The sequence below is a fragment of the Arctopsyche grandis genome, chromosome 7 (genome assembly GCF_051622035.1).
Source record: "Arctopsyche grandis isolate Sample6627 chromosome 7, ASM5162203v2, whole genome shotgun sequence".
NCBI classification, from domain to species: Eukaryota; Metazoa; Arthropoda; class Insecta; order Trichoptera; family Hydropsychidae; genus Arctopsyche; species Arctopsyche grandis.
The window spans coordinates 4225795-4242885 of NC_135361.1; the positions used below are offsets into that span (position 1 = coordinate 4225795).

Here is a 17091-nt window from a genome sequence, read left to right on the forward strand (position 1 = left end):
CACACATGCATTATTCTTGGTTAGACAACTAAATCCCGCAATAATATATTTTATATTCATATTTATGTATAAATATATTTTAAATGATTCATTCTGTAAAAATATAATACATGAAAATACATATTGCATTATCTAAAAAATAAAGAAATTGCCTAATTTGGCCCTTGCGCAATTTTTTCATTCTTGCATTCCAGTTGGGATTCCGTTCGTTAGTAAATATAAATCAGGGGACTGAATATAAAAATGATAATTTATAATTCACTCCAAATTGTAATTGTTAGTTTTTGCCCGTTGATATGTCAATGGTTGATATGTGATTTTAAATTTAATTACTTGTATTGTAATTTTGAAAAGTTAGCAATGTGTTTTGATGATATACATATATAAAAACGCGAACAAAACTGCATTAATAATTCAAATATCTTGATATATAATTATAAATTCGACATGCTTATTAGACGAGACGCATATAAGGGCTAATTGAGGTGTTTGGGCGTTGAATTAAATCGTGCGTGTCTTCAAATTGAAAGAAATTGATCCGAATTTAAACCGTTGGATATGTGTGAGGATCGAATGATTCAAATGTGTGATATCTCGAGTGTGTAAGACGAGGTAGCTTTTGATCGGCTCACAGATGGTTGTTCGTTACTGTTTAATCAAAGATCTAATCTGCTCATTCAGTGGGTAACTGAATGTGTTATGCTTCGTGCACATCTTCAATGTATCTGTCTTAAGCACATTTTTGAGTATTTACACGCTAATTAGCTTTGTATAGCAGCCAATTGCTTAGAACAGCCAATGGTCGTAACTAACACTGGATAATCAAAATTTGATTTAGCACTTGTTCATATATACTATCTGTTGTATGTGCTTATGCACCACGTATTGTGCATGATTGACTTGTTTTTGGAAACTAGCATTTTTGATTGAAGCTTCTTTCGATATGTTGCATTATCTTTGTTTAACGATGTGTGTATTTAATATAGATAGTACGTTGGGGCTAAATTTTGTGCCGGATGTGTATACTTTGACCTCAAAGTAACTTCGTCTATCAACATTTACTCAAATAAAAGAGCAAATAAATTTGTTATTGCGACACATTTGTATTCATATACGACAGTAAAAACGAGGAATCGCATCAGCAACAAAACACCAAGCAAACAAAGTGTTTGCATGGCCTGAACTGAAGGGAAGAAGAGGGAGTGGTATGGGGCAGGGTTTGGTAGGCAAGGTTTTATTGTATTGAGTATTTAATTATTTGTAAGCGAGCTTATGTTATATGGCGGCTCATAAAACCGGGGTCAATAAAGTTATGTTTGCCAACATGGGGGGAAAGTTTAGTTTTACGACCCTCGGGGGCGGATTAAGGCTCCTGAGAGGGAGTGGGTGGGTGGGTCAACTTCGACCCGCCACCCACCCGGGTGGTTCGGGCGAGCCCGCTCATTTCACTTATAAGGGCGTAAAGAGAAAGCGTATACAAACGAGCCGGGGACTTGGGAAGTTTATATTAATTTACCACTTACCGCCGGTGTGGTTACCACGTGCGTCCGTCCGTTCGAACATCCCCCAAACCGCCCACCACAACCCACCCACCCACCCACCCCCATCGACGGCAAAATCGTTCGTAAATCCGTTGCCGCACTGGAAATTGTATGTGAGCCCGTGCGGACAAACATCGACACTTGGACGCTGTGAATTGGGGGGGAAAGTGTAACCAATTTGTCGCCAATTGGAGGTGCTTCAGTTTTGATAGGTGAAAATTGTGTTATCATTTGATATCATGGTCAATTAGATGGTGCAATATATAGTCGAGAGGATAAGCATTATTTAGATCATAAATATGGGCTTTCACGAGGTAATTAGGGGGGGGGGGGGTGGATTGGTTACAATTGAAGTCGTACAAAGTATGTCGGTGATGTATCGGTATCGTAATCTGATTTTATAGCCTATGTAAGGTACATGATCAGTGGTTAACCTCGTGAAATTTAATTTAAATGGAAAATATAATCAATTTTCAAACGATTTTGGTATGATACGTATTCTTTTTTATGCCAGTGGAAAGTGTAACCAACTGTCACTAAATATTTTATTTAAGTTTCTGCAAAAAAAATGTTTTTTAGTATTCGTTTAGTATGACAATACAGTAAATTTATCAAGTTCAGTTTTTCACATTAAGTGGTCAGTAACACGAATTAGGATGTATCAAAATACCATATAAATTAATAATTAAGTGGTATATTTTGCAAAAATAGTCAACAGTTCAAAAATTAGTGATCCATAATTTACTGATCAAATCAAGCTACTGACCAGTCACATTTTTTTCTACAGGAATATTGGTGAAAGTGCAACTAAGGTTTTAACTAGGTTGTTCTTAACCGGTTGTTCGGTTTTTTTAATGTTAAGTTAAGTTAGAAACATTTTCGGGTGCATTATTAGATTTTTTTTTAAATTGATATTTATAAGAATTAATAACTTATTGCAACTTTAATTAAAAAATGTCATTTATTTATTCTAAACAGACCATTGTGGCATAACAGGAATTCCTAAAGCGCCACAATGGTCAAAAAATATAACACAAAAAAAAAACAAAATAACAATTAAACATAAACATAAATACATCCATACATAAACATAAAAAATAGCATTTAATAATAACAGATAAAGTAAAAATATCAAATAAAATATAGCATAAGGAATGCCTTGCACCTACAGCCAGTTTCAATAAATATGTAAGAAACAACTACAAATACAAAACATCCCTGTAAAGCCCAAATGGAAGAGAGTTAATCAAAATTTCACTCATAAATCACAATCAATCATGAAAACAATGATGAGCGCAGACTACCAGATAAATGTGTTAGAGTAATTTCCGACAATTTACGCTCACTAAGGTGGAAAATATCACATTCAGTCTCGGCAGCAACGATTTCATTAAGAAGTCGAATAGCTCTTGGAATAGGAGCCATTCGAAAAAGGACTGTGCGGGCAGTAGGTACAGCCAGCAAATGATGATCCGGTTGTCATGAGACATAGGCGGTACAGTAAAATGAGATTCGTTGACTGGTTTACTTGACGGAGCGCCGCAATGGTCTGTCCGTAACATTACATGTTACCAACTTCATAATTCATTTCACTCATGCATGCCAATTTAATGAAATTGTATGGTAGTATTTATCCTTGCTTGACAGTGATCTATACCAAAACGACCCTTTGGATCATTTTCGGTAAAATTGTATCCTTGCTTTGACAGTGATCGTCAACGAATATGGGATACTACCATACAATTTCGACGACATTGGTCGAAAGTGTCATGCATGCGTGCCATGAACGTCAGATTTTTTCTATTTGTTAAAAACTATCTAAAAAAAAACCCCCACGTGTGATTTCGCCCTAAGTGGTTAAGCGAGGTTATAAAGAATAAATAAATAAAATGATTAACAAAAGAAAAGGGTGCAATTAAAAATAATTGGCTACTTTTAACATCATATCTATTAAATTACTACGGATCATCAAACAGCTAGTAGGGCAACTATTCATTGTTGAATGTGTGCGTGTGAGTATTATTTGGAGCAGGTTGTATGCGCGCCTGAAGGCTTTATCTAATCTAGTGGAGCAGTGTACGTTTATCGCCGTTCCCCCCATTTTCTCAGTTTCTGCGCGGTGCCTCTAAACAGAGAGGGGAGAGTGTTAATTGCTCTAATTAGTTCGGTAATTATCCGGCAGGCGCCGCTCTGGGCGTCCCGGCGCCCGACCCTCTCCCCTCTCGCTCTCTCCCTCGGGAAAAACACCGCGAGCGAGCGAGACGCACACACTTCTGAATACATTCTACAACATACCTACACATCTTCTCTTCTTCTAATCTATAATTTGGAAAGAGACTTTGTATGTATGTAAATATCCTTGGTCGTCGTCGTCGTCTTCGTCGTCGTCTTCGTCGTCCGTAGATCGGTGACGTCATCGAACACGTGATTCGATTTTTTTTTTTTTTCGATCCATGGGCGCCGATTTTTTTTTTCGTTTCAATGGATTCACCCCCGCGGGGGCGCAAGGCGAGTAGCTTCATGGGGCCCCGCCAGGGGCGCCACAAGGGGCGCAGCCCCGAAGGGGGCCCGGGGGGCGCAGCCCCGTGGGGCCCCAGCCTCATGGGGCGCAGCCCCATGGGGCTCAAAAGGGGGCGCCACAAGGGGCGCAGCCCCGTGGGGCCCCGAAGGGGGCCCGGGAGGCCCAGCCTCATGGGGCGCAGCCCCATGGGGCTCAAAAGGGGGCGCCACAAGGGGCACAGCCCCGTGGGGCCCCAGCCTCATGGGGCGCAGCCCCATGGGGCTCAAAAGGGGGCGCCAACAGGGGCACAGCCCCGTGGGGCCCCGAAGGGGGCCCGGGGGGCCGAGCCTCATGGGGCGCAGCCCCATGGGGCTCAAAAGGGGGCGCCACAAGGGGCGCAGCCCCGTGGGGCCCCGAAGGGGGCCCGGGGGGCCCAGCCTCATGGGGCGCAGCCCTATGGGGCTCAAAAGGGGGCGCCACAAGGGGCGCAGCCCCGTGGGGCCCCGAAGGGGGCCCGGGGGGCCCAGCCTCATGGGGCGCAGCCCCATGGGGCTCAAAAGGGGGCGCCACAAGGGGCGCAGCCCCGTGGGGGCCCGGGGGGCCTAGCCTCATGGGGCGCAGCCCCATGGGGCTCAAAAGGGGGCGCCACAAGGGGCGCAGCCCCGTGAAGCCCCGAAGGGGGCGCGGGGGGCCCAGCCTCATGGGGCGCAGCCCCATGGGGCTCAAAAGGGGGCGCCACAAGGGGCGCAGCCCCGTGGGGCCCCGAAGGGGGCCCGGGGGGCCCAGCCTCATGGGGCGCAAGCCCTAATAGGCATTAACTAAGGGGGGCGAAGCCCTAAACGGCAATTAATCTTGGGGGCGCGGGGGGCGAAGCCCTAAAAGGCAACTGATCATGGGGGCGAAGCCTTAGACGGCATTTAATCATGGGGGCGCGGAGGGGCGAAGCCCTAAAAGGCATTAACTAAGGGGGGCGAAGCCCTAAACGGCAATTAATCTTGGGGGCGCGGGGGGCGAAGCCCTAAAAGGCAACTGATCATGGGGGCGAAGCCTTAGACGGCATTTAATCATGGGGGCGCGGAGGGGCGAAGCCCTAAAAGGCATTAACTAAGGGGGGCGAAGCCCTAAACGGCAATTAATCTTGGGGGCGCGGGGGGCGAAGCCCTTATCGGCAACTGATCATGGGGGCGAAGCCCTAGACGGCATTTAATCATGGGGGCGCGGAGGGGCGAAGCCCTAAAAGGCATTAACTAAGGGGGGCGAAGCCCTAAACGGCAATTAATCTTGGGGGCGCGGGGGGCGAAGCCCTAAAAGGCATTAACTAAGGGGGGCGAAGCCCTAGACGGCATTTAATCATGGGGGTGCGGAGGGGCGAAGCCCTAAAAGGCATTAACTAAGGGGGGCGAAGCCCTAAACGGCAATTGCTCATGGGGCGTGGAGGGGCGAAGCCCTAGAAGGCAAAGGCTCAGGGGGGCGCCGAGGGCGAAGCCCTAGAAGGCAAAAAAAAATTTTGATTTTTTTTTTTGATTTTTTAAAAATTTTTTTTTAAATTTTTTTTTTATTTTTTTTTTATTTTTTTTTAATTTTTTTTTTGATTTTTTTTTTATTTTTTTTTTTATTTTTTTTTTTAATTTTTAAATTTTTTTTTAATTTTAGCTTAGTCATGTTTAAGCGGTTTATATTATAAACACTGAGCGAAGCCGGGTAATACAGCTAGTTACTGTATAATAAGACAAACATAAAACTATCCTCTTCGCCGGCGCAGTGGCTCTCCAAGTCTACGGATACATCCGCCACTTTTCCGACGATCCATTGTGCGGAAAATGAAGGGCGAATTTTCCTCTTTTACTTAAGACTTCTTTGAAAGTACTTTTTTTAAATTCATATACAGTTCAGTATTTTGTCAATGTACATATGTTGCTAGCGACTGAAAAGTTCCGGGCTCAAACCCTGGTTAGACCTTGATCGAAAAAACGTTGTGTGATTTTAAGTATGTATGCGGTGCTGATGGTCAGATTTAGATATTTGTAAATCCAAGTTGATAGTTCCCTATTATCACGTTTGCCAATTTATCTGATTTCGTTGTTGAAACGGTTCCTCACAAATTGCTCACCCCTTTCGGATTGGTTCTAACTTCAAATTTATATATTAATACTTTTGTTCATATTCTGTTTGAAGACAAATGATTTCTAAATAACTCATTTTTTGGCAATACAATGTGCAAGAGTTTAACTTTAATTGCAAATCTCCTTTCAAAAAGCACTGATTTTTCTTATTTGATATAAACACTTTATTTTTGCTCCTGTATTCATTTTGTATCGGAGCTTAAAGGTAAATTTTCAAAATGGTGTCCCCCACTTTTTTTTGCATAAAATGTAAAAAGTTTAATTTCAAGTCCTTATTAAAACCAACCGTTGAAATTTCAACGGGCAAAATACTAGTAGGAAACAAAAACCAAATAAACTTAAAAGCAGTTGATGGGATTGATTGAATCATCATTTTTATTATATTCAGTCCCTCTCACTTATCCTACTTACAATCTTTATTCAATTAACTTTTCAGATTGTCAAAAGCTTCATTGATGATTCAGAAGAGTTATTTTCAGATTAATGTATACAAAGATGCTTAGGTGTTTAGTTTAACACTTGCCTCACTGTGATGGATAGACCAGGGCTTATATTTTATTTTATTTCTCCAAATATATTGATTCATATTTAAAGTATTTCTCATCAAAATATCTATGGTTCGAATTATTTCATTACAAAATAAAAAAAAATCAATCAATATCAACTAAAATTATTATTTTCGCGGGAAGCCCCTTGTACACGTGCCTCACAGATGCAAGACAGATGGAGAATTCAGTACGCACCGCGCCTAACGGTATCCGCCTTAGATTGACGGCTCTGCTTTAGCAGCTATTTTTTTCATTTCTTGCACTTATTTTATATTATTCGACATTTAATACTGGAAAAAATGATTTTTTATAGCTAATTACAATAATAAACCTCACAGATTTTTCATTATTTTAACTTAAACACCCACATTTGTAACTGGATGCGTGGGGTCCAGCACAGTGGCTGGCGGATTGTTAGCACAGTAAGGCAAGTGTCAATTCAAACGTGTCCTTTTCACACGGCATTTGACAAAACCATTTCCTAATAAAACTCAACTATATGGCAAATGAAATATTGTAACCGAGTATGCCATTAATAAAAAGGAAGAGTTTGATTTATGAACTTGCCGCTCGGTTGTCTTGTCCTATTCTTGTCCCGAAGCTTTTTGAAGGTTCATGCTCAGGTCAAATAAATAACACGAGTTCTGATTTGTTAAGCGCTGGCAACGCTTTCGTATCCAGTTTATGAATTATGAATGTAGCAGCGATGTTTGAGAATTACCACAGCAGTGCCTCGTTTCGTTCTAATTCAATGAAAGCGGAAAAGTCGCGCACGACACACATCGCCCGCTTTTCATATTTGTTCACCCCTGAAAACGCCACTATTTGCATCCCCCTCTCGCCTTCTGAAAGTTTCCCCCGGCGAGAGAGAGACGCAAACAACAAGGTTAAGTTATCACCCGGCGGTTTCCACTATCTTGCGGTGTTTCCGCGGTCGTGAAGAACGTGGATAATACCTTTGAACTCGGTCAGGCAGGGGTATCAAATCTTCGGCCGAGATCCGAAAATGCGTACGTACATAAATCGCCGGGGAAAGCTGGATTCGGTGAATTATTTTGCTTTTTATTACTAGCCTCTTCTTACTTCACTTTTGGTTTTTTCGTCTGACGAAATTTGGGTTCTTGTCTGATCGTTTTCAAACTTTGCCATTTTGCTCGGTTTGGTCATCAATATATGTGAAAATTAAGTCTGCCATTACGATGGTGAAAAATAATCGTAATAGACACGTTTGAAAATATTCACATCATCTTTCTCGGTGACGTCTATTGTCCACATTGGCGCATTTGTCCACACTGTTCCGATCATTTTTTCCCTTTTCGCCACTCTCTCGCTATGTCAGATTTTAATTGTTTAAACGCCTATAACTTTTCCTTTTTTAAATCTATATTTTATAAAATTTGCTTTATAGGTAGGTTCTCATTATTGATGATAATGCACACTCGAACACTTCCTGCTTAATTTGGTCACTTCTGATGCTTTTTTTTCATCTTCTGTAAGTTATGAATAGTCACCGGAGCCTGAGGGGGCCGTGTATTGTTCAAAGGTTGTAAATGCATTGTTAAAGGTTTGCCGAACAATGGATAGCACTGTGACTAGGACCTCTAGTTATGAAACACTGAGCAGCAAAAAATACGTATGTTAGTTATTGGAGCGGAGACTTGTCAATAATTACTAAGTTTGACCCACTGCATTTGAATATGATTATGATTTTTGTTGGTTTCCTCTCTTATGAGCAGAGATAGGCGTTAGACGTGTGCTCGTCAAATAACAATAGACTCAATCTCAATTACCGTAAAACTAGATCTAGATCCAACTAGATCTCAATTACCGTAAAAAGCAGAACATAAAAAAATGATTGACAATAGTGAACCATATTTTGTGCATAAAGCATTGTTCGAACGCCGCCCTTTACTTATGAGTAGTCACCGGACCCTGAGGGGGCCGTGTATTGTTCAAATGTTGTAAATGCATAGTTAAAGGTTTGCCGAACCTTTTTTACAAAGCATTTACAACAATACGCGGCACCTTCTGGGTCCGGGCATTACTTATGAGATATTAGCGTTTGAAAAAATGCACTATTTTTACAGATTTTTGGCTTTTGCCGTCTAAAACTCAAAAAAACCATTATCATATTCGAATTCAGTGGGTCAAACTTAATTTGATTGATAAGTTTTTCTCGAAATTTAAATTTTTATCGAAAATTTAATTAATATTAACTATGTACATTATCTTAATGTCGATATCTCAATATAAGTCATTCATATGGTTCAATTAGAAATAATTTAATATGAAGCAATCGTCGTGAACAGTTGGGGATATCAGCTAATGGGAGTGTTCACCTTTCTGGTACGATTTAATTAGGGGTGGTGGCGAACACCATAAACTATTTCACCTTGTGCAAGTGAGTGCAGAAATGCACCCCCAGCAAAGATGCATACGTACAGTGGTGGATTGAGCCAACAAAAAATAAATCTGGTCTAAGTGAAGCGCACATAGCGTGCCGTTTAGTAATATCGTTATGGCGTACCAGGGGGTCGTTATCGCCGGGGATTGGCGTGTCGAGCCAGCGGCTTCCAACGGGTGGGACGCGTTCTTAAACGATTTGCCGCCTTAATGGAATTACCGTCTGAGAAGCTGTCGACCCACCCTCCCCCCTCCCTCTTACCCCCATCCCCCCTGACGTATGGAGAGTTTGATGGGGCTCGTACGTAAAGCTGCCCCACACATTGTATCTCTAGTACATATCTCCCTTTAAAGTGTAACAGTATACGTATAAATCTATTGAAAATTATGATCTTTTACAAAAAAAATCATATGCAGCGCATTTTTTTCCACTTTCAATTTTATCACTTGTTTTTGTTAAGAAATATTAAAAAAAAGCTTTCTAAAACAGGCTTTTTTAACCTGTGAGTTGCAAAGGGGTGGTAGAAAGCCGCGTTTGGATAGCTAGCTGTCATCGATCTGACACAAGATATTATACAGTAAATCACATAACATTACGTTCAAGTATGGGTTTAAGAAGTGAATTTATGAATCAATATAATAATAGAAGAAAAAATGAGAGTGAAAAAAGTTTATACATATACATATATGTATAAACTTTTTATAATATAAATAGCCAGCAGTTTGGCTTAGTGATAGCGTATATATTTAGCATCACTGAGGTCATAGGTTCGTGTCCTCGCCACTGCTGGTTAGATTTGGGGGTTTTGTGACTCCAAATCGATCGTTTCTCTATCAGAGTTTGCCAATTTTATCTGATCATTGCTGAAACGGTTCCTGAAAATTGGTATTAAAAAATCTAATCCTGTTGTCACAAAAATCTGCCTGTGTATAATTTGTATTAATTATACACAGTAATCTGAAATCCATAGATGTCACTATGATTATTATTTCTGATTAATTGTTGTATTCTATATATTCTGATTGTATATGTATGTATTACTGTATTTCTGATTTCTGATTGTTTATGTATTTCATTAACGTACACCCGTCGCATTGGAGCAAATCTGTAATGGCGAGTGTGTATTGATTTGTGACAATAAAATAAATAAAATAAATAAATATAATATTATCACTGTTTGGCCTGTGAGTTGTGAAGGGGTGGTAGAAAGCCATATTCATATAGCTAGCTGTCATCGTTACGATCTGACACAAGATATTATACAGGGTTAAAGTTTATTCAATTACACAACATTACGCTCAAATGGGGGTTTATGAAAAATAATATATAATTGGAGTGAATTTATGAATCAAAATAAATGAGAGTGAAAAAAAGTTACTATTATAAGTGAGTTTTGAAGGGGCGGTAGAAAGCCATATTTGGATAGCTAGTTGTCACCTTTACGATCTGATACAAGATTCCGATGTAATTTTTAATGATTAAACTTCTCTACCTTCATGTCGGAGATATAATATTAGCTTCAATGTTAGCTAACCGTCATATGTCGGTAAAATATCAAAGCGATCTATAGATCGCTTTGATATTTTTAGATGTGATTTTAAACTACTCCCACTCTAGAGTGGAAGTAGTTTAAAATCAAATCACGAATTTATGACGTCACTAAACTATAATAATAGAGTCTGTAAAAATGCTCGTTATGCGGATTAAATTCAATCGTGATTTTTTTTAAATTAAAGTCGTCAAAAAATAATTAACGTATTTTATTTACGAATGAATTTATTTTCTATTGAAAATTCAGCGCCGTTTCGTTTTTAATGAAGTTTTGACATTTGATGTCCGGACTTTATTGCATGGCGTTGAAGTAGCGAGCTCCAATTTTTATTTACAAATAAAACACACCAAAATGCGAAAAGTCTGTAAATTGGGAAAATTTTGCTTGTATTTATCGTAAGCTTAGATACATGGTAGTTTTGAAAGTCCGTTAACAAAACGCCAATCGACATGAATATCGTTTTTATTTTCATTTCTGCCCGAATAACAATATTTTCCTTGGTTTTTATGTTTATGAGACGCGCTCACGCAATATGCTGAAAAAAATGGCGAGTTTCTTAGCGACAAATCCGCTTTGGTTAATCCTAATTTGCATGAGTTGAGCTAAAGTGCTTCCTTATGACTTGTTTTATCGTCTTTTTTTTGTGCGGAAATTTCACAAATTTATTTTCGATATACCTATGTATAGACTCTTTCAACCATAACAACAGCTTTGGACTTATTCCAAGGTACAACTCCTAATGAGGTCGGGGAATTGTTCAATGCTTTCAACGACTGGATATCGCCATAGTTGTTGGCGATATCCAGATTTAATTAAAACCCAAATAAGTCGACTCATTTTAGGTTTTACATATTTTAAATGAAAGTGAATAACAAGCAATATCGAATGAGATTTAGGGCGAGAACACACTGAGTGGTATGGGACGTCACGTCTTTGGCTTGAATCCGGGTGTAGTAGCACGTGCAGAGTGCATAAGTTTGAGAGCTCGCATGTGTATGCATATCCATATGCAACCGACAAGTTTATCCTATATGTCTTCAAATATGAGATTCACTGTCAAGCAAGGATAAAATATCACCGAAAACACTCCAGGGGGGTGATTTTTGAGACTGTGTACCATATATATGGTCTAGGCTATATATTGATCTATATGATCTAGGCTATATAGTCTATATATTGGTCTAGGCATATATAGACTATGGCGATATATTGATCGTTTTCATTCATTTTGGTCATCAATATAAGTAAATGGATCCTCCGCCATTACGATAGAGATAAAATATCGTTTAAGACTTTGAAGTTTGCAAATTTGAAATCTGGGTGACGTCTATGTAGTCTTTAGTTTTATACATAGATGGCGGTAGTAAAATAAAATTATTCATATTTTTATTTAAAATAATAATTTATATATTTTAATATTATATACAAAACTAAAAAAGAGGTTTGTTTTTAAAAAACTTTTTTTTTATTAGTACAGTGATGTGCGGTTGTTCTTGTGCGATATTCATGAACAACCATCTCGTTCTCCGACGAATGGGTGGGTCTCTTAGACTGTATCCGTTGGGGGGGATGGTGGCCTCATGTTGAGGGCTTTAAGGGTAAAATTTCTTGACCTTTAAAGCGGGATTAGAAATCCAACGGATGCGGTGCATCCGCTCTAAAATCGCCAGACAAATTGAACGACAGATTAACGGACGGCTGCTTTAAATGCAATTCTCGTCTTCTCGAATGATAGATTGCACATCAGATGACGGGTAACCTTTCGATGTGCACAGATGCAATTATTAAAATGGTAATTATTAAAATTGAGTTGGATCTTTCAGGCGAGTTTAATAAGGCAAGATTCGATAAGTTCCGAATCTTGCCTTATTAAACTCGCCAGAAAGATCCAACTCAATTTTAATAATTGCATGTGTGCACATCGAAAGGTTACTCGTCATCTGATGTGCAATCTATCATTCGAGAAAACGAGAATTACGTTTAAAGCTGCCGTTCTGTTAATCTGGCGATTTTAGAGCGGATGCACCAAACCCAAATCCAACACGATATTAGATTAGCATTTACTTGTATTGAATTTCACGTACATATTATAAATTAAGTTTGCTTGATTGTGATTGAATTGAACTACGCTCAAATCAATTTCGTGGAAAATAATTAAATATATTTAAACTGTCGTTTGTCACCCGCGTCAACGAACGGGCTAAGTCTTGAAGGAGTTGAACTGTCATCGCGACAATTGCGACTGTCGCCTCCAATAAAGTCTTCATTAATTCTGCGACAGTCTGTACCCAGCTAGAGGTTAACAAACCAACTCTTCTACCCCCCCACCCACCCACTGTAAAATTATCATCTAGTTAACCCAATAAAACTTACTTTTGCATTTTCACAAAACGTAACCCTCGTTCACACCAACTTCCCAATCAAATTAATATTTTATATATTTAAGTGTAAACTTTTATGTTTCGGTATAGAAAATTTATACATGAAGTCACGTAACAACACTGCAAGGTCGCCATATACTATCGATAGATCTAACTCGTTGTAAATTTCAAATTTTCGTTAGTTTTTCCTCGGCTTAATAATGGCGATTTGCATTCGCAAACGTCGACGTATGCAAATTGAAGTCTGGCAACGCGTTTTACATATTCAACACTCAGGTTTGATCTAATTAAGATATACATATGTATGTAAAAGAGAGAAGTGCCGTTTGTGTAATTAATATTTGATAATGTTGTTTGCCTAATAATTTAGGCGTATTATCTAAACAGTGTTTTTCCATCAATTAAAACTTTAGTGTACTATTTATTTACACGCGTATTTTTTTGGTTGAATAAAATGGAGATTTTAAGTCAATTTATTTGTTAGGATGGTTTACAGTTCAGTTCCGTTTTACGACCTGAATTCAAAAAGTTGCCAGGCGTATAATAAAACTTTTTTTTTGTAATTTTACGAATATTTCTCGAGAATTCGAGTGTTAATTGTTGATCTTGATCTTGATTTGCTTCGCAATGTCGAGCTGCTGTTAATTTAAAAAACGGGATTTTCACGTGGAAAAATTATCACGTTTCAAAATTCAAAAATTTCACGTCGAAATTATCATAACTGGCACTGCTAGAAAGTGGAATAGTTTAATTAAGACAATTTAAGATTAAATTCTTTTACAATTAATTAAATAATTAAATATGTACATTCAATAAATTATTTTTTGAATATTCGTCGATTTAATAATACAATTGACGAACAGATTATACTGGATATGCTTGAAAAATAGTCGTATTTGAGTGAAGATACGGTTGTAGTCACCGAATGTTAAAATGAGAGTCCGCTCACAATATTTGGTATATGAAATATAAGCAAAAATATTTTTTAATTGCACTCGAAAAATAATTTTTATATTCAAGTGCCAGGGTGGTGACCTGCCTCAAAAATAAGTACCCGGGCGGCGACCTGGCCCGACTACACCGCTGGGTGTATCCCATATTTGAAGAAATGCAGGAGACCCCCCACAGCGGGGAGCCAAGCACACGACGTGCCGCTCTTCCCTGTGTGATTGCGCCCTAAAGGTCTGACCGCACTATGCGTCAAACGAACGATCCGACACTTCACAACAGTTTGCGACAATATTAGGTAAACCGCACTTGAACGACAGCGATGCGACACTTCGCAGTAAATTATGTCAATCATTCGTTCGGTACCTCGGAGCACGATGGACGAAACGGACGCTATTATATCTTTGATATGCGAGGAAGAAGAACAATCGAGAAAAACCAAAATATTATGGCTACGTGCTATTTCAAAGTCACGATATGAAGAAGGAGAATAATTGTCGCAAGGCAATTACAACACCCACTCAACGACACTTGCGTCACGTCGCGAACGACACCTTGCGTCAAAGTTGGTTGAAAAGTCAACTGTCGTTCTACATACGTCATGCGACTGTCGCGCAGTGCGTCATACAATTTCATACAAACAATATTTGGTCGCGTACTGTTGTGAAGTGTCGGATCGTTCGGTTGTCGCATAGTGCGGTCAGACCTTAAAGGATACTATAACTCTGGACAGTTTAGGAAAGTAGTTGATATGCGATTTGTAATTAAAGTTAAACGGTTGTATGTACATTGAATCGTTACAAGTGCATTATTTTGAATATTCATTTTCCTCTAATAAGTCTATTTGACCAAGCTGTGGAGCTATCACATGTGCGCTTAAGAGGGCTGTACACCCGAAACCTTAATTTTTTGCCGTTCCTTTCTTCGATATATACATATATTGAGTGAATGCGACAATATATATATATCAATATATGTATATATTGAGTGAATGCGACAGTTGCGCTTTCGACCAGATAATACGTATTTTAAATCGACAAAATCGAGGTTTCGTATTCTCCAATTTTCTGCTCCAAAACTGGACCAATTTTAAAAAAAAATTTCATCATCGGTATGAGAAAGATATTTTCTATGCAACTGTGTGCGTATTTTTTTTAAAATCGACCGTTAAATTAGCACGCTTGACTCTTTTCGTGGGTGTAAAAAAGAGGCGATTTTATACATGTTTGGCGGCTCCTAGCTCCTATAAAAAATAATTAATCGAAAAAATAAAACGATAGATGCACCCCAATGGTGGATATCCATAGCATATTAAAAAATAATTTGTCTAGTGCCATAATTGAGGAAGGGAGAAGTGTAATACGTTTGTATGGACAAGGCGCTAGTGTCCAGCCCTCTTAAGGTCACTATATTATATTGAGCTTGAACAATAATGATTAAATCGATAGATTTTGATAACACCTAGTGTAAATAATAATTTCCGTATAAAAAGTTGACCAGTTTTCCCGGGAGTTTCCACGGTATGTGTGTGTGTGTGGGGGAGGGGGAGGGTATATTGCGTGTTACGTAAATGTGAATACCTTGTACCGGTTTTACGCGAGACGACAACATAAACAACGGAGCTGGGTAGCGAGCAAACAACCTAGGGGTCGATTCCTCTTATTGGTTTTGACTTCCGTGCCCTCCTGTGCACGCCCGGTCTCTCCGGCTCACCTGTGTTTATCCACGACAAACAATTATCCAATATATTCGAGATATCCCCGGGACATTGCTCAAACACGGCTCAAGTGTGTTTGGCGACTACTTTTCGACCGACCAAACTTTACCCCTCTCGCTTCGGTTCACATTCGGGTCAAACGCGTTCCAATATCTACTATAACACGAACGAAACATTTCTACAAATAAATTTTATTTAAATTATTATTGATATGACAGTTTTCCGGCAGACTTGTGTACTAAGGGGTGGATCTAAGAGGTTCACGGTAGGTTTTGTGTACCATTTGCATTCATGATGCAACTTCCTCGGAAGGAAGTAGGAACATTGTAGTAGTGGTGGACCGTCGATAAACCGTTGACAAAATTAAATTTTAATAGCAGGGGGATGGGGGTCTTCGTGCCTACCCCTTGCCGTATAGCATTTTCCAAGCAATAAACTGGCGTAAGTAGACCGAGCTGGTTCGGCTGATGCATTAAATATAAATTGTAACTCCTCTCCTCCCTTCACTTCTCCCCTGTTTTGTAGCCACCCTCTCGGCTCGACCGATAAGCGCCATATGGTGCAAGAATTCAACCCCCTCCCGCCCCATCTTGATCTTTCCCTTCACCCTGGCATCCGACCGCCAGTTTTATGACCTCACTTTACACATTTAATCTTGCAAGAAAGCTTGCCTTTACTACTGTTGCATTTTTCCTTTTGTTATATTCGCTAACACCTTTGCAAATGTTCTTCAGCTCTCCTCGACTTTAATAAGTCGGTAGGTGCTACCGAGTTGAAAATTGTCTGGGTTATATTTTCAATCTTACATATTTTATTTATTTATTTTTATTGCGTGGTGCACTAGTGGTTAGCATGTTATGCTTTCGAGCAGTGTCCCACTAGAGTCTTGGCTGCTGGCAAGACCTTGGTTTGTGACTCCAAGTCGATCGTTTCTTATCAGAGAAACGGTTCCTGTAAAATTGGCATTGTCTTGAGGCTCAACAGTACATAGAATACAATAGAGACATCTATGGATCATCAACAATTTTTTTCATTGTTGAAATACATATGTAGGTAGCATTTTATAAGATTCAACAAATTCGAAATGGTAGTAACTCAAATTTGCGAGAAACTGATGTGGAGAATACCGATTTATTGCATCTGTCACAATAATAAAGTTAGAAAAGTCGGAATTTTCGAACAGGAGACGGTCGATCTGTGTTTTAATAACCACAATATCAAGGGACTTGAACCCAGGACTTTTCTACTAGTACGCAATATCTCTACCAGTGAACTAAGCTTTGTATATTTATAATCTATATGTATGTATCTATGTATGTAAGTTGTGGTCTGTAAAGTGTGCGCAATTGAAAAAGTGTTTGTAAATTTGTGAGCTTA

General features: G+C 39.2%; 1 protein-coding gene across 5 annotated transcripts in view; it reads left to right on the forward strand.

The window, feature by feature from the left end:
- Positions 1-17091, forward strand: part of LOC143914960 (protein groucho-like) — a 233096-nt gene that overhangs the window by 210586 nt on the left and 5419 nt on the right. The gene's annotated exons all lie outside the window — the stretch shown is intronic.